At 39.8% G+C, this 25,988-nt stretch overlaps 1 protein-coding gene across 1 annotated transcript in view; it reads right to left on the minus strand.

Moving 5' to 3' along the window:
* Positions 1-25,988, minus strand: part of ZNF385B (zinc finger protein 385B) — a 501,964-nt gene that overhangs the window by 439,913 nt on the left and 36,063 nt on the right. The window lies entirely within an intron of this gene.

A 25,988-nucleotide genomic window follows, 5' to 3' on the forward strand; every position in this document is an offset into this window, starting at 1 on the left:
TAATGGTAATAAGAGGGGGGGGACCTACTGTCCTCCCCCCCGGCCCCCACCCCTGGGCGGCGGGTGGGTGCCATCATAGTAATAAGGGGGGGGGCCTACTGCCCCCGGCCCCCACCCCTGGGCGGCGGGTGGGGGCACTAAGTAAATTCCCCCCCCCCCATCAAGGTGACTAGGGGTGCCCAAGCCCCTAGTCACCCACCCCCCACCCAAATAAAAAATGCCCCTACCTACCCCCCTCACCCTAAAAAATATTGAGGGGGGAATAAAATTGCTAACCTGTAAAGTAAAATTAAACTTACCATTCGACGTCTTCTTTTTTCTAAAATCTTCATTTTTCAGCCCCAAAAAAGGCCAAATAAAAAACCATCATAGCCGTCGAACTAAAAATAAAATAAAAAACCCGAGTGCAAAAAAAAAAAACCTGACGAAAAAGAAAAAACCCGAGCGCACAAAAAAATAATCCATCTTCACCCATGGAGGGCTCCGCGCAGACTGAGCTCCGCAGGGCGGGGCAAGGCTTATAAAGCCTTGCCCCGCCCTGCAATTAGCCTAAGAACACTCTGATTGGTGGGTTTAAGCCAATCAGAGTGCTCTTTGTCATTTTACAAGCGTGGGAAAGTTCTTTGGAATTTTCCCACGCTTGTAAAATGACACAGAGCACTGTGATTGGATGGCTTGAAATCCATCCAATCACAGTGCTCTGTGTCATTTTACAAGCGTGGGAAAGTTCTTTGTAATTTTCCCACGCTTGTAAAATGACACAGAGCACTGTGATTGGATGGCTTGAAATCCATCCAATCACAGTGCTCTGTGTCATTTTACAAGCGTGGGAAAGTTCTTTGGAATTTTCCCACGCTTGTAAAATGACACAGAGCACTGTGATTGGATGGCTTGAAATCCATCCAATCACAGTGCTCTGTGTCATTTTACAAGCGTGGGAAAATTCCAAAGAACTTTCCCACGCTTGTAAAATGACACAGAGCACTGTGATTGGATGGATTTCAAGCCATCCAATCACAGTGCTCTGTGTCATTTTACAAGCGTGGGAAAATTCCAAAGAACTTTCCCACGCTTGTAAAATGACAAAGAGCACTCTGATTGGCTTAAACCCACCAATTGCAGGGCGGGGCAAGGCTTTATAAGCCTTGCCCCGCCCTGCGGAGCTCAGTCTGCGCGGAGCCCTCCATGGGTGAAGATGGATTATTTTTTTGTGCACTCGGGTTTTTTCTTTTTCGTCAGGTTTTTTTTTTGCGCTCGGGTTTTTTTATTTTATTTTTAGTTCGACGGCTATGATGGTTTTTTATTTGGCCTTTTTTGGGGCTGAAAATTAAGATTTTAGAAAAAAGAAGACGTCGAATGGTAAGTTTAATTTTACTTTACAGGTTAGCAATTTTATTCCCCCCTCACTATTTTTTAGGGTGAGGGGGGTAGGTAGGGGCATTTTTTATTTGGGTGGGGGGTGGGTGACTAGGTGCTTGGGCACCCCTAGTCACCTTGATGGGGGGGGGGGAATTTACTTAGTGCCCCCACCCGCCGCCCAGGGGTGGGGGCGGGGGGAGGACAGTAGGTCCCCCCCCATTATCGTTATGGCGGGTGGGGGCCGCGGGGAGGACAGTAGGTCCCCCCCCCTTTTACCATTAGGGCCCCCACCCGCCGCCCAGGGGTGGGGGCCGGGGGCTGGAGGACAGTAGGTCCCCCCCCCTTATTACTATTATGGCCCCCACCCGCCGCCCAGGGGTGGGGGCCGGGGGGGAGGACAGTAGGTCCCCCCCCTATTACTATTATGGCCCCCACCCGCCGCCCAGGGGTGGGGGCCGGGGGGTGGAGGACAGTAGGTCCGCCCCCTTATTACTATTATGGCCCCCCACCCGCCGCCCAGGGGTGGGGGCCGGGGGGGGGAGGACAGTAGGTCCCCCCCCCTATTACTATTATGGCCCCCACCCGCCGCCCAGGGGTGGGGGCCGGGGGGTGGAGGACAGTAGGTCCCCCCCCCTTATTACTATTATGGCCCCCACCCGCCGCCCAGGGGTGGGGGCCTGAGGGGAGGACAGTAGGTCCCCCCTCATTCCCATTATGGCCCCCACCCGCCGTACAGGGGTGGGGGCCGGCGGGGGAGGACAGTAGGTCCCCCGTCCCCCCCTTATTACCCTTTCTTTTTTTTTTACAGTGAGCAGCCACAGGCTGCTCACTGTTTAGTGGACATGCCCCTACTCGCGATATAGCAAGTAGGGGCATTGGAGAGATTTTAATCTCCCTTGTGCTATTATGGGGGTCATATTGACCCCCATAGAGTGAGGAGGGGACCTGGGGGGCTTATGAAGTGGTGGGGAGCACTGCTCCCTGCCGCTTCTGTCTTTACATATTGCAAGGAGGGAGCTGCACGCCGGTAGCTCCCTCCTTGTAATAAAAGCGAACAAACAAACGAACACTGATACACAGTGTTAGTTTGTTCGTCTGATTTTTTCTATTCATTCATTCGTCTGTCTGATGAATGAATGAATAGGTGAAATTCCCGTTCGCATGTCCAGATGTTTCACTGGGCATGTGCGGGAATCTCAGGGCTATCTAGTGTGGGTAGATGACGTGTCCCACAGGGACTTCACCTACCCACACAAAGATGGTGGCGCCCTGAATATAGATCGGGGCAGAAAATAAAGAATAAAAAATAGGTAATGTGGGGGGCATAGGGGCATTTGGGGGTGACTAGGGGGTCGATTGGATGTAGTTGAGGCGGGAGGGGGGTTAAAAAAAAAACGGAATTCGGCATGACAGTGCCGCTTTAATGTTGCTTTTTTCCCTAAAAAAAATATACAATTTTCAATACTACTGAAAAACTTCACTTTACGTTAGACAATGTTTAATGTAAAACTACCAAAATCAGTTTTTTAATGGTTTATCTTTTCAGTAACAATTTAGAAAAATCACATATCACTGTGGTTGAAGAAGGATAATAAAGATTTTATTTTTATTTCCTGTTTTTTCCTAATATGTTGCACTGGGTCGAATCAATATCTGCAATTTTTTTCTAATAAATAATGGCCAATACTTTTTTTTTTAAATTTGCTGCAGACTGACAGCTGGCAATTAACCATTCCCTTTCTCCCAAAGCACTTAAAAAATCCCTGCATTTAATATTACTACCATAGTGAAAGAAAGGTATAATCGAAAGAAACCCCCTTAGCCTGCGGGGGCATGTGCTCCCTCTTCCCAGCGAAGTCAACAAATAATGTCCTTCAAATGCCTGTTCAAAGATCCTTCACCAGTTAGTTATTGAATGCTCTTATTGCTAATGTCTGCATTTTATGAAACTATCAACATTATTAAATGGTGATCCTAAGTAAGATAGATAGATAGATAGATAGATAGATAGGAGATAGATAGATAGGAGATAGATAGATAGAGAGATAGATATAAGATAGATAGGAGATATATATATATATATAGCTAGACAGATAGATAGATAGATAGATAGATAGATAGATAGATAGATAGATAGATAGATAGATAGATAGATAGGATATAGATAGATAGATATATAGATAAAGATAGATAGACAGATATATAGATAGATAGATAGATAAATAGATATAGATAGGAGATAGATAGATAGATAGATAGATAGAGAGAAAGAGAGAGATAAATAGATAGATATAGAGAGATAGATAGATAGATAGATAGATAGATAGAGATAGCAGATAGATAGAGAGAGAGATGATAGATAGACAGATAGATAGAGAGAGAGATAGATAGAAAGAGAGAGATGATAGATAGATAGATAGATAGATAGATAGATAGTTAGAGAGAGAGATATAGATAGATAGATAGATAGATAGATAGATAGATAGATAGATAGATAGATAGATAGATAGATAGAGTGATAGAGTGATAGAGATAGGAGATAGATAGATAGATAGATAGGTAGATAGATAGATAGATTTGAAAGAGAGATAGATAGATAGATAGATATATAGATAGATATATAGATAGATAGATAGATAGATAGATAGTTAAAGAGAGAGAGAGAGATATAGATAGATAGATAGATAGATAGATAGAGTGATAGAGTGATAGAGTGATAGAGATAGATAGATAGATAGATAGATAGATAGATAGATAGATAGATAGATAGATAGATAGATAGATAGATAGATAGATAGATAGATAGATAGATAGACACTAGATATAGAGCTAAAACGGTGAGTAATTTATTTTATAGTAATTTATTTAGCTTTTTTTTTTCTTTTCTTTTTTTAACCTGGGGGACCATTAACTAAACAGCAACATCCAAACTGCAGTGTTTAGGATACAGACATGCATTCCTAACACTATAATGTTCCTTGAATATAAATTTAAAAGAAAATAGAACATCTTGTGAAAAATGTTAACACAAGTTATGGGTGATTTTAAGTGTTTTATTCAATGATGTCAATTCCAGAGAAGTGATAATCATAAAAACTAGTTGAAAACATTTTTTCTTTTTTGTTGTTCTTTTCTTACTTTGTTTTGGTCTAACATTTTTTCAAGTTTCTACAACTCATAGATTAGCGAGCAGATAATGTTTTGTTGTAACATTCGGGAATTCAGACATCTTTTTTGCTTTTCATCTTCTGACCACTGTTTTGTGGTATAAAAAAACTTTTCTATTTTTGTCTGAAAAAACGCTGAGAATTACAGACTGCTTCTACACATGTAATTACCAGTTACACTGCACGCTATATATAGTTATGGTTCCTGTGAAAAGTACACTTATGAGAATCTAAAATAAAAAAAAATTTCATGCAAAACATTTAACTTTTACATTTTCCTTGCAATTTATAGGTTCTAGGTCTAAACATGAACATAAAGTCTAACAGTATTTTTTCCTTTTATAGAATATATGAATTTTTTTTATTGTGTGGGACTCAGACCCTTTACAAGTGTACATAAATAGAAAATGTATGGATTATGAAAAAAAAAGAACCGATTAATAAGGGGCAAAAAACAAGGAGAAAATCTCTGAAGTACAGAAGTTAACTAGTCTTCACCGATGGAACCTTGGAGAAGTTCCAACGTGTGCATGCAGTATGAATGATTGTACAGGATTCTGATTTTGTCTATTGACTACTGAAAAAATAAATTAATTTCCTAAATGAGGAAAGAGAGATGTTATCTATGTAACGGATCACCTGGCACCCCGACTTGGTACCTCCGTCAATGGATGCTCCTAGTGCTTCCTGAGGACTCCAAGCACTCTGGCAGACACCATAATCACCGAATCCGAGAAACCTTTAAATTCTCCCAAGCGTATGAATGCTGTAGACCATTGAATAGGAACCATACGAATAGGCTTGTACTCCTAGCAGTCAACTGGAACAGCATACAATAAATCCTTCCCCCAATAATGAGACGACACATCACTTTGAGGGTAAAACAGGAACTCCGGACTGGCTCATCCAGCCTGGCTTTTATTACAATAATACACATACAGGCCACACCCAGGGGGAGGCATAAAATAACCAATCACATACATGGTTCAGCCCACACATCCCCTCCCCTCAGATAACATTAAACCCAATTATCTGGTACACTTTTCCAGCCAAGTTCTGGATGTACCCCAAAAACAGGGGGTACACCTTTAAATCCAGCATCGCTGGATAGCCCTTATTCAGAGGGACAACATATTCAAAATTCAAGTCATTCGGATGAACGGTTCGTGAGATATGGGGTTCCAAAGATTTGACCGACCGCATGGGTAAAGTATCCGAAAACAGTTCCATGCATTTTGGCCCTGCGGTCGGTCACAAACAAGGGAATGAAAACAGGCGAATTGCCTGTGTTATAGAGCCTGGAGAGGGTTTGAATGAATTCCCTTGTTTGTGGGGTTCTTTCTACCGAACGGCGGGTCATTCGGTAGTTTCTATACGAATTTCTGGAAGTATGGAGGTCTCAGCGGTGTTTGCCTAGTCAAGTGTCCAATTTTAGTTCCAGACACTCGACGGCAAAACACCGCTGTTCGGTAGTTTAAGATGGCCGCCGCCACGTGTTTGTTTCCCGAATGGCGGCCACCCAGAGGACAAAGAATACATTACACTGATTGCCAATTACCCGTTTGCAACATTGTTGCAAACGGTAATTGGAGGCACACTTATTCCTGGGTGGTCTGGTTGTTCGGTAGTTTCACTCAATATAATGAATGGAGTGATTCTACCGAACAATCAGAGGAATGCTGCATACATATCCCAGGTTAAACTTAACACACAAATACACATATAATATTACAGGCAGTACACTAGAATATGTAGCACAGTCTTAAAGGGACAGTAGTCCCAAAAGTCCCAATATGTCCATAGATGCTGTTAAAAGGGCCAGTAGCAGCAATATACAGTACAATATGCCCCAAATAACCCAGGGGCCATCGTCAGTAGGTAGGAGGCTAGCAAACAGGCTTCTCCAGGGCCCAGTGGCGAGGTTGGTTTCGCCACATTTCTCCCCTTTTCCAAACATACTAACAGGGTACCTGACCTCTTGCCGGTCAGTGCCCTTGTTAGTCCAGCAGCCCACCCACAAAACAGAAACAGCAGTACAGTCCACCCACAATGAATGGTTACTACACCTGAGTAATGGAAAAACTTGTCCAGGTCCAGGTGCCTCACCCCGGCTGTGTGGGGGACTGGTAGGCTGTTTTGGTGGGTTGCTGAGTGGGCAGAGACCAGCGGTACTCTGCCCTGGTGCCAACACTACTACAGGAGTAGTCTGGTTGGAGCCTGGTTGCTGGAGACCGACTGTCTCCCCTTTAGCTGCGCAGCTCTGCTGCTGGAGACCGACTGTCTCCCCTTGAGTTACACCGCTCTGCTGCTGGAGACCGACTGTCTCCCCTTGAGTTACACCGCTCTGCTGCTGGAGACCGACTGTCTCCCCTTGAGTTACACAGCTCTGCTGCTGGAGACCGACTGTCTCCCCTTTAGTTACACAGCTCTGCTGCTGGAGACAGACTGTCTCCCCTTTGGCTAAACAGCCCTGTTGTGGGGGGGCAGGACCGACCGTCCCTACCCCCTGTGCTGGAAGTGCAGAGACCACGGTCCCATCTGCACAGGTGTGGGGCTTACAGTCTCCCCCTGGTACATTAAGCTGCCGCTGGGGAAAGGTGGTAACCAGCTCCTCTCCCATTAGAACACTCGGCCCATTGATGATCTGCCGCTGGGGAGAGGAGGTAACAATCTCCTCTCCCATGCCTACTTTCAGTCTTTGTGGAGGGAGACCGACTGTCTCTCCTCCCAATTCAGTGTCCTGCTGCTGGGGAATAGAGACTGGGCTCTCTATTCCCAAAAAATCACGCTGCTGCTGGGGGGTAGGACCAACTACCTCTGCCCCCTGTAACTCAGCCTTCCGCTGGGGAGGGAGGACGCTGCTCTCCTCTCCCTTCACTTCACACTGCCCTCCCGGCACATCACTTTGCTGCTGGGGGGCAGGAACAACAACCTCTGCCCCCTGTAACTCAGCCTGCCGCTGGGGAGGAAGGACGACACCTTCATCTCCCTGGGGTGGCTCACAGGACCAGTCTAAGAACTCTGCTACCTCGGGTACTGCTGGTTGCTGTTGGGCGGGAGGACCGGTTGTCTCTTCCCAGGCCTCATTGATGAGTCGCAGGTAATCCCCTTCCAGGTTCCATTCCTTGGTGACCAAATATCGTAGGTCTGCCTCGAGGTCCACAGCGCCAAAGAGACCCAGCATGTTCTCCCGGATGCCGTACAGGTCCCAAAAACGATAGTCGGCATCTTCCCCAAAGTCCTCGTCACCACTATTATCCCAAAATAGACCGGGGCCAGTGTATTCTCCGCCTTCTGGGAACTCATACTCTGCCATCCTGGGGACACACTGAGCCGCGTACCACTGTAGCGCCTGGTACGCGTTGTCGAGCGTCAGTTCTGCGTATACTAGAATCTCGAGTCTAGTCACCCACTTTTCTGTGGTCTGTTTTCTCAGGAGGGGCATCCGCTCTGCCATTCTAGCCAGAATTCGCTGCCTTCTGCTGCGGCGCCGATCCCCTCTTGAATACTGTACTTCCTCTAGGGCTTCGTCCCACAATCCTGCTCTGGCAGTCTCTCTGTACATCAACATGTCCTCTTCTGACACTGCTCCAGACCTCCGGAATACGGAACCGTACAATCTATCCTGCAACTTCTCCTCCATTTTCTGAGTTCCTTTGTAGATAGGGTCGCTGTACGGATACTAGCGTTGCCCTCAATTTGTAATCCAAAAATAGTGTTGTCTGTAGCTGTCCCTCTGGTTGTAGGAACGATCCCACCGCTGCCACCAATTGTAACGGACCGTTTCACACACAAGAGGATAAAACCCAGTTTAGGCGATAATCCCCTTTCCAGATGCACAGACAGCTACTGCAAACACCATTCTCCCGACTGGAACCACACGAACACTGGAACAGCTGAACAAGAAAAGCAGACATCGGCTTACACTCTTGGCAGTCAGCATACAATCCCATTCCCCCAAAGACCGAGACGACACATCGCTTTGAGGGTTAAGCAAGAACTCCGGACTGGCTCATCCAGCCTGGCTTTTATTACAATAATACACATACAGGCCACACCCAGGGGGAGGCATAAAATAACCAATCACATACATGGTTCAGCCCACACATCCCCTCCCCTCAGATAACATTAAACCCAATTATCTGGTACACTTTTCCAGCCAAGTTCTGGATGTACCCCAAAAACAGGGGGTACACCTTTAAATCCAGCATCGCTGGATAGCCCTTATTCAGAGGGACAACATATTCAAAATTCAAGTCATTCGGATGAACGGTTCGTGAGATATGGGGTTCCAAAGATTTGACCGACCGCATGGGTAAAGTATCCGAAAACAGTTCCATGCATTTTGGCCCTGCGGTCGGTCACAAACAAGGGAATGAAAACAGGCGAATTGCCTGTGTTATAGAGCCTGGAGAGGGTTTGAATGAATTCCCTTGTTTGTGGGGTTCTTTCTACCGAACGGCGGGTCATTCGGTAGTTTCTATACGAATTTCTGGAAGTATGGAGGTCTCAGCGGTGTTTGCCTAGTCAAGTGTCCGATTTTAGTTCCAGACACTCGACGGCAAAACACCGCTGTTCGGTAGTTTAAGATGGCCGCCGCCACGTGTTTGTTTCCCGAATGGCGGCCACCCAGAGGACAAAGAATACATTACACTGATTGCCAATTACCCGTTTGCAACATTGTTGCAAACGGTAATTGGAGGCACACTTATTCCTGGGTGGTCTGGTTGTTCGGTAGTTTCACTCAATATAATGAATGGAGTGATTCTACCGAACAATCAGAGGAATGCTGCATACATATCCCAGGTTAAACTTAACACACAAATACACATATAATATTACAGGCAGTACACTAGAATATGTAGCACAGTCTTAAAGGGACAGTAGTCCCAAAAGTCCCAATATGTCCATAGATGCTGTTAAAAGGGCCAGTAGCAGCAATATACAGTACAATATGCCCCAAATAACCCAGGGGCCATAGTCAGTAGGTAGGAGGCTAGCAAACAGGCTTCTCCAGGGCCCAGTGGCGAGGTTGGTTTCGCCACAATCTATAACTACAGATCTTTCAGACAGAACAGTCACTGATTACTTGGATTTCAGCTGACAAACAACGACATAGAAGCCACAAACAGAATGCTATAGGCATTCATAGAAAACCACCAAAGTCAGAAGATAGACACCGAGGTAATCCCAAGGGGAAGGATTCTCTGCAGAGAATGGAAAGCTTCATAAACAAGTGGAGACTACATATATTGTTTTAAATATAAACAAAAAAATGAGTCTTTATAGTAAAAAAAAGTATAATTTCCGTTTTTACATTTGTTTTCGAGAAACACCTCTACTTTTAGTTCAGATAACTGATTATTTAGGTCTTTGAAGGTCAACACACCATCATTCATTCCTTAATGGGGATGCAGTAAAGAGAACAGGTCTAATATTGCATGAGAATGTCTAATTGGTTAATATGGCTTCTGCGTTCAGCACCATCTGTATGTGATCTTCTATTTCTGGAATGCCAAGTGGAATGATCTACAATGATGAAGTCAACAGAACACTCATACATGGATAAAGGTGAGTTTACATGTTTCGACATATCAAGATTAATGTGAGAGAAAAAAGATAGAAACTTGAAATCAAACTTTTGCAGATAGCGTACACAAAAGACATATTTGATGTTTTTTCTATCAATACATGAAAAAACAATGGTTTACGATACACATGGATATCAACAGTTAAGTTACAAAGCTCCATTGATATTTGCCAAAACCAGTCCTTCTCCACATAGCGAATCACATTTAATTAAGTTTATATAGCTCTCCACTGACTATTCACCAAGTAGCATCTTCCAGCAGACATATCTGACTCAAACAACAAAGTACATTTTCCATGTCGCTTTACAGTATAATCTAATTATCAATATGCAATTAAAATAAATGTTTACTATAAATGTTTAAAAGGATTATCCCATCTCATTGTATGCCATGTTGCTTTGCCTAACTTATTTTTTAAGACTATTTTTTTTTTTTAAGTGAGTGGCTTCTTGGGCAGGTTTATAGTGCTTCTTGAGCTTATCCTGCACTTCATATTCTTGCGCAGTGAAGTTTTTATATAGCAATGTTACAGGTTAAACTGATCTCAACAAGTTCTCTTTATTCCTGGAAATGCAAACAGATCTAGGGATTACCAGTTCCAATTGAAATCAGAGTCTTTTCTGAGTGACTGCATGTTTCTAGGTCAGTGGCTTCTTAAAAACTGGTTCCTATTGAATTTGCAATGGATTTTGGCTAGTTGGAAAAAGCACATCATATTTATCAAGGTACCAGCCTCAATAAATAGTCTACTGTGGCATCACTGCTTCCCTAGAGGCATGGAGACCTTATCATTTCACAATTTATTTATACAATAAAATATGATGCCAATCGTGTACCAAATACATAACCTGGGTCACTCTCTTAAAATAGGTTAAATTAACATTACAAGCACCATTACCACTATAGTCTAGCACAGTAGTTATGGTGCCAAGACATCCCTGGCACCCTACCAGGGTAAGGATTTAAACCATTTGCAAACCGTTTATAACGTACCTACACCTGCTGGGCACAGCCTCTTCTGGAGACTCAATAGCCCTGCTAGGAGCTTCTTTTACATTGGGTCAGGCAGGGTCTGACAGGCAGCATCTGCTCATTGGCTGAGAGCATCATCTGCACGGTCTCAGCCAGTGAGCTGCGCTCTGCAATGCCAGGCTTAGCTCAGTGCTACAGGTAAAGGCAGCAGAGGAGGGAGAGGCAAAATGACTGACTGGTGGACACGAGGTAAGCTGTCAAACCTTTAACAAAACATTTGACTGCATACCATGGAAAGCAGTGTTGTAGTGCTTATGCTGCTTGGAGTGTTTCTTTAAGAACCACTGCTGTGGTTATTTCGACGAAAACTCAAAAAATGAGTTCATCATAATGTGAAATGTGGTCTTCAAAAACAAAACAAATATTTAATTTATATGTATAATATATATATATATACTAATTGAATTATATTTATATAAATATTGAAATTATTTAAATATTGAAATTATTATAATCAATAATTGCATGATTATATAGGTCCTGCAATTAAACAATAAAAGGCAACACTCTAAAGGCACTTTTGTTTCTGACGTATTTTTGATGCTAGATAATTACTAATAGCAGTCAAAGTCCTCTCTAACCTAGTTTCTCGGCCTAGCAGATCATTTATAATGCTCCTTTGAGACTGCAGGACACAAGCCCAATTTATTTCTTTGCCCTACACCCACATTGTTAAAAATTGTTGCCTGGAGGCATAAATATAAATGAAGAAATCTAGGCACAACAGGGTTTGTAAGAGAAATTGATTGAGCGTTTCTCTTTATTAACTGAGCTAAGCAAATTTTGAAAATTGGCCATTTGGCATCTAACAAATGACGTCCTACGAAATTGGACACGGCCTCTTTTGCATTTACATCCCAACGCACAATTTCAACCCATTATTAATTCATGTAATTATACAAATGCCTATATATCCCTGCGTTGCTTTACACACTCAGACCAGGTAGACAGATGGCATTGAAATTCTAGAAGGCAGTAGAACCGAAGAGACAATCACTGTATAAATGATTGGCAAATTAGTTCATTCTCTTTACTCACCTGCTGAAGTTAACAGCTGCCTGGCTGACTGGAGTAGATACAGAAAGACTGAAGGTTTAAAGAGCATAAATCCTGTTAGGGGTTTTCAAATAACATGTAAATGTCTAGGATAAATCGAGAGTCGCTAACCGTAGCTCATTTAATTTCAACTCATTTTACTTTGACTAATGTCTCCCCTTTCTTCTAATGTAAATGAATTGAGTTAAAATGAGCAGCTTTTTGACTGCTCTGTTGAGTTTATAAAATGATCTGTATCTTACGTAATTGTCTTTTGCAGACGTTGCATTCTAATAACAGGCAGGCAAAGCATGATTGGAGTTGGAGTCCGGATAGGCATCTACCTGTTGGCCACCAGTATGTTATTATAGTACTACTATGACTACTATAACCACTATGCTTAAAGTGATACATTGAGGGAGATTTATTAAAGTTCCACAGACAGTTTTGCACCTTTTTTGGAATATTTTGTCATTTTTAGGCATAATTTATTAAATCTGTTCGTTTGCATCCTGTCATTTTTGAATTCGTGCATGTTGTAGCAACACAATGGATTTATCAATCTTTCCATCATATTGTCTCTTTCACTTCTCATTTTTTTTCAGCTACTTTAAATTTGGCAGACTTCACTGAAATTAATATTTCTACAGAACAATGATGGAATTTAGGCATAGGAAAGCTACACTTTGTGCACCATTCTTAGAACAAATTAATAAATATGAACTGATTAAAGACCAAAACTAAAGATAAGAATTTAATAAATCATCCCCAATCTGTCTATATGGTTTTAGACAATCAGGAGATAGCATAGAGAACACCATACATACAGTGAGGGGGAAAAGTATTTGATCCCCTGCTGATTTTGAATGTTTGCCCACTGACAAAGAAATTATCAGTCTATAATTTTAATTATAGGTGTATTTTAACAGTGAGAGACAGAATAACAAAAAATAAATCCAGAAAAACATGTGTCAAAAAAGTTATAAATTGATTTGCATGTCAGTGAGTGAAATAAGTATTTGACCCCTTCGTCTTGGTGGCAAAACCCTTGTTGGCAATCACAGAGGTCAGACATTTCTTGTAGTTGGCCACCAGGTTTGCATGCATCTCTGGAGGGATTTTGTCCCACTCCTTTTTGCAGATCCTCTCTAAGTCATTAAGGTTTCAAGGCTAATGTTTGGCAACTCGAACCTTCAGCTCCCTCCACAGATTTTCTATGGGACTACGGTCTGGAGACTGGCTATGCCACTCCAGGACCCTAATGTGCTTCTTCTTGAGCCTCTTCTTTGTTGACTTGGCTGTGTGTTTTGGGTCATTGTCATGCTGGAATACCCATCCACGACCCATTTTCAATGCCCTGGCTGAGGGAAGGAGGTTCTCACCCAAAATTTGACAGTACATGGTCCTGTCCATCGTCCCTTTGATGCAGTGCAGTTGTCCTGTCCCCTTAGCAGAAAAACCCCCCCAAAGCATAATGTTTCCACCTCCATGTTTGACGGTGGTGATGGTGTTGGGGTCATAGGCAGCATTCCTCCTCCTCCAAACACGGCGAGTTGAGTTGATGCCAAAGAGCTTGATTTTGGTCTCATCTGACCACAACACTTTCACCCAGTTCTCCTCTGAATCATTCAGATGTTCATTGGCAAACTTCAGACGGGCCTGTACATGTGCTTTCTTGAGCAGGGGGACCTTGCAGACGCTGCAGAATTTCAGTCCTTCATGGAGTAGTGTGTTACCAACTGTTTTCTTGGTGACTATGGTCCCAGCTGCCTTGAGATCATTAACAAGATCCTCCCGTGTAGTTCTGGGCTGATGCCTCACCATTCTCATGATCATTAAAACTCCATGAGGTGAGATCTTGCATGGAGCACCAGACCGAGGGAAACTGACAGTTATTTTGTGTTTTTTTTTCCATTTGCGAATAATCACACCAACTGTTGTCTCCTTCTCACCAAGCTGCTTGGCGATGGTCTTGTAACCCATTCCATCCTTGTGTAGGTCTACAATCTTGTCCCTGACATCCTTGGGTCCTTGGGCAGCTATTTGGTCTTGGCCATGGTGGAGAGTTTAGAATCTGATTGATTGCTTCTGTGGACACGTGCCTTTTATACAGGTAACGAGCTGAGATTAGGAGCACTCCCTTTAAGAAAGTGCTCCTAATATCAGATCATTACCTGTATAAAAGAACATGGGAGCCAGAAATCGTGCTGATTGATAGGGGATCAAATACTTATTTAACTCATTGACATTCAAATCAAAGTATAACTTTTTTGACATGCGTTTTTTCTGGATTTGTTTTTGTTATTCTGTCTCTCACTGTTAAAATACACTTACTATTAAAATTATAGACTGATCATTTCTTTGTCAGTTGGCAAACATTCAAAATCAGCAGGGGATCAAATACTTTGTTTCCCTTACTGTAATGCAGCACAGCACATGAAGTTTAATCACTAAACAGTGAATTGTATTGAATCGAAAACTAAATTGCAAACGTTAAAACAAAAATACTTATTTGTAAAAATGGGAAAATTGTCATAGCCCGCTTATTATTTTAATTCACAATTATTCACTGTTTAGTGAATAAACACTACATTTTCTAAATGATGGTCAAAATTGTCAGAAAACATGCAAAAGCTGGATAAATGTCAGAGATCACAGTGAAAATTCACAGGAAACCAATCTACAAGGGAAAGGGAAAAAGCAGATAAGGAGGCACTAAGGTATGTGTATTCTAAAGGCAAAAACTAAATATTTACATTAAATAAAGCTACAAATCAAGATGTTTGTTAACTTGATTTCTATCCACTAATTTCAGGGTAATATTTGGTACATCTGCAAGAAACATCAAATTGGTGTAGGAACCAAAGACAATTTGGGGGTTACAGCCTCTTATAACAAATCCTCAAGGGACTGTTTTCTACAGGAAAAAACAAAACAGTATCACTAGAGAGTAGAATGGGTTATAGACCTATTAAGCTACCCGACCTCATCTTTTAATATATATAAAGATTGCAATTTCTCACAAAAATTATTACAATTGTAGAAATGTTAAAGAAAAAAATATACTCCTGTAAATAAAAAAAAACTACTGTTTTTTTCTCAACTTTCTTAATTAGTAAAACATATAATTTTAAAAGCTACATCATCACGACCTTGGGAGGGGGATCTTACTGCCTCATTCTCCTCACTAGATTATCTTTGGGAGATTTGTACCCTCCATCCAATTCCCAAGTGTTCCTGGATTTGCCTTTTTTCTAGGGCATGAGGTCGCAGCCTATCTAACAGGCTTCGATGTTGTTGGAATGTAAAGAACATATCAAGAATTCAGTCCTCTGCCCAATCATCATAGTGATTGCATTAGGAGCACTTTAACAGCATATGAACTTGTCCTATGTGAAACCAGATTTTTTTTTATACTGTCCTCCTTATTACAAAAACACAAAATCATTTTGGGTAATAGATATATAAAATTAAGAAACCACTCATTTTTTTCTTAAATCAGCTTCTCTATATATTTGGTAGCCATGCCATTCCAGTGTCTGTTGAATTCTAACACAGGTATGCTTCATTCCACTTAATAAGGTACTGATTAGGTGATCACCTGAACCAAAACGTAGTTAATAAGGAAAAGTATAAAAAACACTGCAGTGGTCAGTACTATCCTCTTGCAACAGGACCGACTGGATGGGAATAGCAATGATTACAGTACAACAAAAGTAATTGGAATAAGAAAATAAATGTTGACCATGTTAAGAGTTAAAAATAAAGGATTTTGAGTGAGAAAAAGAAAGGTTCAATTCTGGCTTTACTGGAAGAGGGATACAATGAGCATCAGGTTTCTTCCATCCCTAAAATGACAAGGATGGCAGTTAATAAGAACATGGTCAACCAGCAGACATTGGGGAGAACAAAGCAACTACCAGAATGGCTAATGGCAGCTGGGATGAAGTGCATGGCAAGGACTATTCTAAACAGGCTCCTAGGGGCAGTGCTGAAGTCATGCAAAGCTAGAAAAAAAAGTTCTTCATTAATGAGAAGAAAATGAGAGTAAGTCTGAGGTTTGCTAAAGACCATATGAATTGGACCGTAATGGACTAAAGTAAGATCATATTCTCTGATGAGTCCAATTTTCAGTTTTACCTATCACTTGGTCATCTAATAGTTAGAAGGAGACCTGGAGAGTGCACCCAGTGTGAAATTTGGTGGAAGATTAGTGATGATCTTCTGGTCTGAAAATGGTCTTCAGCAAGGCTGAAATACATTTCAGATTCATCTTTGTGAAGGACACATGAATCAAGCCACGTACAAGGTTGTCTTGGAAGAAGCCTTGCTTACTTTTAAATGTTCCACAACTCGAAGGATTTTTGTTTTCAGCAGGGCAATGCTCCATAACACACAACCAGGTCAGTCAAGGCGTGGATGGAGGGCCACCAGACCAAGACCCTGTGATGGCCAGTCGAGTTTCCAAATCTGAACTCCACTGAAAACCTCAGGCAATATGACCAAAAGGAAGCTTGATGGTTACAAGTCATAAAAAAAGCCAAACTGCTTGAATTTGTGGGCCAGGAGTGGCACAAAGTCACACAACAGCAATGTGAAAGACTAGTGGAGAGCATGTCAAGATGCATGAATACTGATTTCTGAACTCTTTTTAAGTTAAAACATTAGTATTGTTCTGTATTAAAATTATCTTGTTTTCTTTGTGTTATTGGAGGTCTGAAAACACTACATATTACTCTCATTTTGACCAGTTGCCATTTTCTGCAAATAAAGGATTGAAATAACAATACTTGTATTTGGAATTCGAGAGAAAAGGTATCAGTAGCTTAAAGAATAAAGAAAAAAAATAAATTTTACTCAGACAAGTACATATAAATAAACTGAGGGAAACTGATTATGTTGCAGGGGTCTCTTAAATTCTTTATAGAGCTGCATATAGATATATAAAATATGATATATAACTATATATATAATATATAACTAATGTATTGGTGCCAGATTGCACAGGACACCTTATCGAGGTCTTGTGGAGTCCATGCTGTGATGCATCAGAGCTGTTTTGGCAGTATGAGGGGGACCTACACTTTTGGTGGTGCAATATATAAATATCTTGATCTAGATCCCCCTCATACTATATATGTATGTATATGTATGTATGTGTGTGTGCAATTGTCAAATTCTTCACTTTCCAACCAACATAAATACTACGGGTATTGGGTTCCCCTTTTACAAAATACACCATTTACAAAATGTAGTACTCATGTATTGGGGAAGCCAAATAGCCAAGGTGTGCTAATGTTGCACACATACATGCATATACACACATACATGCATACATACATACACACACACATACATACATATAATAAAAACAAGAAAGTGATTTATCAGTGTAGAAAGCAATGTACAGTTCTAAGCATTGGGGACATTTATATATAATAATGTATGGCTACAGGATTTTAACAGCTCTTTGAGTGCAAAATGGAGCAGAACATAATGCTGTGTTCACAAAATGATGTTATTGTTATGGCCTTTAATTGATTCCAATTGTCTGGGGGTACTTAGACTAAAACGGGAAAACATAATGCAGCATTACTTAGACACATCTTGTCTATTTACATTCTTGCAAACAGATACATTTGTTCAATAGCCTTCTGAAATATGTCACATTAACTTAAAAGTAAAGTTAATTAATTAGTAAAAAGACAAGTGCTTTAGTGCTTTGTTCTCCTTATAGTGCTGACTAAGAAGGAAACAAGGTTGAAAATTACTTTTCACAGCCTGATTTGCAAATACAATGTGACAGCAAGTGATACAATACTAGAAATTTGCCTTTCAGCTCATTGCAATGACTGTTATTTCTACTGCAAGATTTGGATAAGGTGAAATTGTTCCTTTTTTTTGTATGGGTTTCATCATCAATTAGGGTAAGCATTGCCCAATAATGAGGACTGTTAAACAGCATTGCTGTTCATCAACATTATACTCAGGACATGACATTTACTCAACTACAATGCCAAAAAAATCCATACAACTATGGAACATTTAAATGTCTTGGTTTAAGAACCAGTATGTTGTTGAATTTCTAAGACAGTTTTTTTAGATCTATAATTACTAGCTTTATAATTCCTCTCTGTGTTAAACGAATGCCTTTGTACAGTTCACATAGCCACAAAATCATTGGGGGGACGGGGCAAATGTGTCCCTTTAACCAAAAACACAAGTTTCGTTCTGTTGTCTCCAAGTAAGAGCAACATAAGCACACCTTGGCTATTTGGCTTCCCCAATACATGAGTACTAAATTGTAAATGGTGTATTTTGTAAAAGGGGAACCCAATACCCGTAGTATTTATGTTGGTTGGAAAGTGAAGAATTTGACAATTGCTCTTTATTTAAAAAAGTATTTGTCCTCAGGGCTTAGCATCGATAACTGTGTGGCCATGTGTACTACATAAAGCCATTTTGAAACAAAGATAATCTCATAGTCAACATTTCACACACTGCGCTATTATACAGTTTGAAAGTTGGTTAGTTTGTGCAGTATAGAAGTACCATGAAGAGGAGTAAATGCTTGACTGGTAGATACTTATAAATAGTGTGTGTTTACAAAGTAATGCTCATTCAAACTCTACATTGCTAATATTTGAAGTGGTAAAGCGGGGTAGAAGTATTTCAGGCATATAGTGGTTTGTAGCAGGAAGAATGAACTCACCCAATGGAAATATTTGCTTTGTATATGTCAGGTCTGTTGAATTAATAAACCTCTTTATTGTTATATATTTGGAAATCAGGACCGTCCATAAAGGAAATGAATTGAGATAAGATTGTAGATCAGTAGTAATATTTCTATTGTCACAGATAAACATAAAACAACTTTACGATTGTGATCAAAGTAGCACCACATTTATTAAAGTAGTTTGAGGGCTTGAAGACACACAGCTGGGCATGCATACAGAGAGAATATAACATGAATCTGTCCCAAGCGTGTGATGTAGAGGTTCTCATATAGAACACTAGTTTTTTCAAGATTTTATTTTTGTAGGTCAGAAAGACTGCCTGAAGACTAGATTTTGTATAAGTAAAGAGCTTGCACTACATCGATACATCAATCTCATGGTCCATTAGAAGATGGTAGAGGTTCACAAAGTTTCCAAATCAGTTTCTCTTTACCTTGGTTTAAGTTTTACTATTCGGTTTTTAGTATATCACAGTTCATTATTTAGTAAATAAAGCCTCCGGATAATTTAATTGCCTGAGCTCTACACCAAGTAACAGCACATGCTTTGGTTGATCAAGATGGGTTCATTGAGGAACACCATTTTTGACAGCTTATTATTGAGCCAAATGTGATTTATTTAGATCACCACTGCATGGGGCATTAGAAGCATTGATTTCATAGTGCCTGAGGTACTTATACATCATGAGCGATTTATTTATCCTTATCATAGCAATTTGCTTGCACACCAATTATTGTAGCTGTTTTATGGTCTGAAAGATATATGATTTAAAAAATTGATAAGGGTCGCACTACGGGTTTGTGAACAAAAAATAAAATGGGAATCATTTTAAAAATCTTAACTTTGTTCTTAGGTAAATTTCTTGCTGTACACATATCGTTTTCAACAATTAATAATTTAGGGCTTGATTTACTAGTAAGAACCCTAAAAAAAAGGATTCACTGAAATGTTACATTGTTTTGCAATTAACTAACCAGCGTACCTCAGCATTGGCGCAAGTCTTAATTCATTTTGTACAAAGCCAAAACGCGCAACAGAAAAGCATAGAAAAAATTGCCAATTCCAATTTAGAGTTTGGCAATGGATGATTCACACAGAAAATAGTAATATTTTCTGGTGTGAATACTACAGTTCTTATGCGAATTCCAAATTGTTTGCATCGACAAGTGCCTCATAGTGGACTTAACCCAATCAGTGTCACAGCAGTCAGCAGCAATGCAGACTGATCATTTCTCTGATGCTTAAAGTGATAAAATGTATTCAAAATCAACAAGCGTTTGAGGTCTCTGAGAACACAGCATGTAAGAGAGCCCATGCTATTATATCATTCTCACCCCATCGCACATAGGGTTTTTGGAGGAGTTGAGGCTCTTAGCCAGAACTCCACATTTTGTAAAATGTATTTTACTATAATATTTGAGAGAACCCCTGCCTTAAGTATACTATGTCAAATGCAGAACCTTAGCACATTTTGAAGGGTGGACAATTTGCCCTGGTACATAAACAACCCCAATCTTTACAGATGCCCACAATTGTGGGATTATTGTATGGTTCCTGTATGTTTATTATTGTTTCTTGGTTTACCCTTGTTACTGTTTATACAAGTTCTGTAGGAGCAACATAGTAAAGGTGTACAGGTGCCTCATCTCAGGTCCCTATTTAGCCTTGTACTGCAGAGAGCCTCAGATGGAGTTATTAAGTGAGTTATTCACATAAGAGCAGACATTAGACTGTGAGAGTAGGACCTTGCCAAAGATGGGGTACATTGACGTTGTGGCAGGCTTATGCAATGTATGATCATATAATGTAACTAAATCCCCATTATTTTTTGCCTAGATTAGGTGTTTTTAAGAAAAAAAAAACCTTTAGAAAAAACTTTTCAAAAAATTAATAAAATCTGTCAACATTGAAGTTGCTGTTTAGTAGATAGGAAAGTGCGCTGGATCTTGTGTATTGTTTATTGTATAATATGGCCCCCAACAGCACCCCATTTAAGCATGTTCAGATGAGTGCAACCACCCCCCGTGTTTCATATATAAAATGTTCCTTTGTCAAAGGCATGAGTCAGTATGATACAATTTTCTTACAAAAATAAAAAACTGCTAGATTCCTCTCTCAGTGATACATGTTTCGATGTTCTTCAATATTGGTGTGTCGTAGTCATATAAATGGACTTATTACTGTGATATCTCATATCACTGTCTGACTCTGTCACTTCTGTATGAATTTTATTTGGTGTACTTCCGCCTCAATAAAAATAGATTGACACCAAAAAAATATTTGAGAGAGCAGATTGTATCATTCTGTCTTTCTCAGGGTGAGAGAGAGGCCATCAGCCCTTCCTTATCTATGTTGGTATCTTGGTATCTCACACATGTCTCAGTCCCACATGTTTTTGTTTTTTTCCTAAGGTTTGGCTAAAAATATCAGACTAAGTTAACCTTTTTACACTGGAATTTACTACTTATGACAAAGATTTCTCCTGGCATCATGCAAACTCTGTGCTTAGATTAGAAGGAAACATTCACTGCAAGTGGTGACTTATCTCCGTATGTCGAACAGCAAATGGGGCTATTAAATCGCCCATAACTTGTGCTGACGCTATGGATGTAATGCGTGAAATTACTTCAACCAGTATATACTGCAGCTGGTAAATCAAGATCTAAGTGTTCTTTTTCTTAATTTGAATACTGTGTGTTCTTAGCTTTTATTTTCATTAAAAATACATTTAAAATAAAATCTAAAAATTGGTTCATTTTATTGGTGGCTGATACTGTAAGACATCACTGTGATAACTGGATAAGCAGGTACTTTCAACCTTTTCTTTCTCCTTCAGCACACAAAAATGATACAGAGAATATACCATTAAATATAACTTTCCACTTCATTTGTTCATTTTTCATTTTTCCACAAACTCCAGAATAATCCATCATTTAAGAATGAACGTCTCATTAAAGGGCAATGTGAACATAGTGTATGTGAAAGAAGTACATAAGAAGCTCATATATATATATATATATATATATATATATATATATATATATATATATATATATACATATTACCTAAATTAATTAAAAAAACAATAATTATAATCAACTAAATTAAATAAAATAAACTACAAGTTAAACATACAGCATTTAATTTGGCATTTATAGAATCAGTTAAAAATAGAAAATACATATAAATAAATCTTTGTTTTTAATTATAGAATTTCCTGACACTTTAGTGGCCTAAGGGTGCCCCCACCCTCAGGGTCTCCCTCCCTTGGCACTAAAGGGGTTAAAACCCCTTCAGTTACTTATAAACCATAAAAAGTAGGTGCGCAAAATAAATATGTCCCTTAAACAGTATAATGTGCAAAGCATGCAAACATGTCATGCAATTAGCTACATAAACGCAGATATATACACATATTAGAAAAACACCATATACCAAGTGGCTTGTGCAGATAAATATACACCAATATAAAAGATTAATACTTGCACAGGTCTGCTCAGATGGTCCAATCTAAAAATATAAAGAGACACAGACCTAGTGCAATACTGTTGAAAAAGATAGACTTAGCTAAAGAGGAATATTCCAAACTCACAATTGTGGAGTGGTTGTAGTACCACTCCAAACTATCTGGCTCTGGGAGGATCAGTCCCTTGTAATCGTAGGATCCAATGGGTAGACAACTGGAAGCATTCACTCGGTAACCGGTCCGTTCAAAAGTAAAATTCCATTTTATTTCGACATAAAAAATGTGCTTAAAAATAACATTAAAAGTATATATTCCTGTCGCTGGTTTGAGAGTTCAATAAGTCCAGAGTTACGTTTTCTTAATAAAACGAAAGCAGTAGTTCTCTTACTCTGTCTCCGACTCTCCCATCCAGCGCAGTTACTTCCGACTTCCGGTTTCCGGTTTCACGCAACGCGTTTCGCCCCGCCTCTCGGGGCTTTCTCAAGCGTAAGTGTGAGTAGCTCCCAATGTCTCTTAAATAGCATCTACCCAAACAGCCAAATTAACTTCCTTGCAGACATTACTAGTTGAACCTGTTGTGCAATATTTATAGAACGCAAATGGATTTCAGAAAACCCACTTCTAATGCGTCTTTTCATTTGGTTATGACTAGTTAAAAATACATACATATGCATAAACAATATCCATAAAATGGAAAGAGGAAATATATTAATACTTTAAATAAAAATTAGTACTGCAAACATATGTATAGAAAATGAAAATGATTTTTTGGACTTGAATATCTATGTAGCGGGTGATACATTGAAGACAAAAACCTTCTTTAAGAAGGTGGATGCCAATGGCTATGTGGCATATAATAGTGGCCATTATTCACCCTGGCTCAACGGTATCCCGAAAGGGCAACTATTGAGACTGAGGCGGAATTGCACAGAGGATAGTACCTTCCAGATACAAGCTAAAGAGTTATTGAATAAATTCAAGGAGAAGGAATATCCAGATGACATTCTAAATAAGACATGGCATGAGGTAGAAAGGCTAACACAGAGGGATGTTTTGGAAAAATCTATAAACAGTAGAAAGGACCCCCCAAAAGATCTAATGGTGTTTAACTTTAATTCAGAGCATAAAGCAATAAAACGTGTGATTAACAAATCCTGGCACATCCTAAAAATGGATAAAGATCTCGGAGATACACTACCTGAAAAACCAAATATTACCTTTAGGGGAGCACCAAGTTTCAAAACTTCATTGGTAAGAAGCTTTCTAAAAGAAAAAATCCCACCGATAACTAGCAATGCATTTGGGGACCTAAAAGGCTTTTACAAATGTAGAACATGCCTGGGGTGTAGAGACACTCGCCGTACTGATAAAGTAGTACATAAATTCCAGTCAACTAAAAATAAAAAGGAATACGACATAAGGGAGCATATTACATGTCGAAATGCTAATGTAATATATCTTTTAGAATGCCCCTGTGGTCTCCAGTACATTGGGAGAACCACACGGCCTCTCTATGTGAGAATACGTGAACATGTATATAACATTCGGAAGGGGGTCACAAGTCATAGTGTCTCCAATCACTTTAAGGAGACACATAACCAAGACCCTTCAGGTCTCTCTTTTATTGGGATTAAAAGAGTATTCAAAGATTGGAGAGGGGGCGATTTCATTAAGAAAATCGGGCAGGAAGAGATGAAATGGGCCTATTATATGGATACATTAACCCCCACAGGACTGAATATCGATTTTGACCTCTTTAATTTCCTCTAATTTCCTCTAGTGTTCAATCCCCTCTGGCAGTTATTTTCGAAATATGACCTATATAGTTAATATTTAATATTCACTTCATATTTAATAGAGAGATAATGACCTGCATGGATTGGTATATGTTTAGTAGACATCCCCTTTTTTGGTTTGGTATATTTGTGATATTTCAATATTATCCTGTGAATATACTTAAGGCTGTCTTTACCTTATTTTTATTGATTTATTTATTTTCTTCTCTATAAGATGTATTTAGTATTCAATATATATTCAGACACTATGTTAAGTCATTTTGACTTTGTCAAGAGACAAGCTCTTTTTTAGAATTATTATCGTTTTCATTTTCTATACATATGTTTGCAGTACTAATTTTTATTTAAAGTATTAATATATTTCCTCTTTCCATTTTATGGATATTGTTTATGCATATGTATGTATTTTTAACTAGTCATAACCAAATGAAAAGACGCATTAGAAGTGGGTTTTCTGAAATCCATTTGCGTTCTATAAATATTGCACAACAGGTTCAACTAGTAATGTCTGCAAGGAAGTTAATTTGGCTGTTTGGGTAGATGCTATTTAAGAGACATTGGGAGCTACTCACACTTACGCTTGAGAAAGCCCCGAGAGGCGGGGCGAAACGTGTTGCGTGAAACCGGAAACCGGAAGTCGGAAGTAACTGCGCTGGATGGGAGAGTCGGAGACAGAGTAAGAGAACTACTGCTTTCGTTTTATTAAGAAAACCTAACTCTGGACTTATTGAACTCTCAAACCAGCGACAGGATTATATACTTTTAATGTTATTTTTAAGCACATTTTTTATGTCGAAATAAAATGGAATTTTACTTTTGAACGGACCGGTTACCGAGTGAATGCTTCCAGTTGTCTACCCATTGGATCCTACGATTACAAGGGACTGATCCTCCCAGAGCCAGATAGTTTGGAGTGGTACTACAACCACTCCACAATTGTGAGTTTGGAATATTCCTCTTTAGCTAAGTCTATCTTTTTCAACAGTATTGCACTAGGTCTGTGTCTCTTTATATTTTTAGATTGGACCATCTGAGCAGACCTGTGCAAGTATTAATCTTTTATATTGGTGTATATTTATCTGCACAAGCCACTTGGTATATGGTGTTTTTCTAATATGTGTATATATCTGCGTTTATGTAGCTAATTGCATGACATGTTTGCATGCTTTGCACATTATACTGTTTAAGGGACATATTTATTTTGCGCACCTACTTTTTATGGTTTATTTCTTACTTGGTTAATTGTATCAGATCCCCTTGTAGGTTGCTGCATCCATTTGTTTAAATTTATTTTCTCCATACTCCTGCGCCATCCTATTCTATTTACCTTCAGTTACTTACCTTAATCCAGCGCCGGGCTCCCTCGGCGCTGGTGACTGCTCCTCCCCGCCGACGTCAGCTCCCGAGTGGAGCGGAATGCTAATGCGCGGCAAGTGTCGCGCGCGCATTCTAACAGTACATAGGAAAGCATTTCTCAATGCTTTCCTATGGAAGCTCTGCACCATGGATGCACAAATCGCATCCAGCGTCGCAGAAGCACCTCTAGCGGCTGTCAGGAAGACATAGCAGTAAACATAGCAGTTAAAACCTGAGGGACCTGGCACCCAGGCCACTTCATTGAGCTGAAGTGGTCGGGGTGACTATAGTGTCCCTTTAATAATGTATTTGTTAATTTTATGCCCTGTGTAATATAGATAATACATTGGGCAAGTATGTTTTCATTCTTTATCAAATATTAATTGTGTGTAACTAGTAACCTTACTTTGTGTCTGACTTTTTAAAGCACTATGACCTATTTCACACAC

This window comes from Pelobates fuscus, chromosome 8 (assembly GCF_036172605.1).
Source record: "Pelobates fuscus isolate aPelFus1 chromosome 8, aPelFus1.pri, whole genome shotgun sequence".
NCBI lineage: Eukaryota > Metazoa > Chordata > Amphibia > Anura > Pelobatidae > Pelobates > Pelobates fuscus.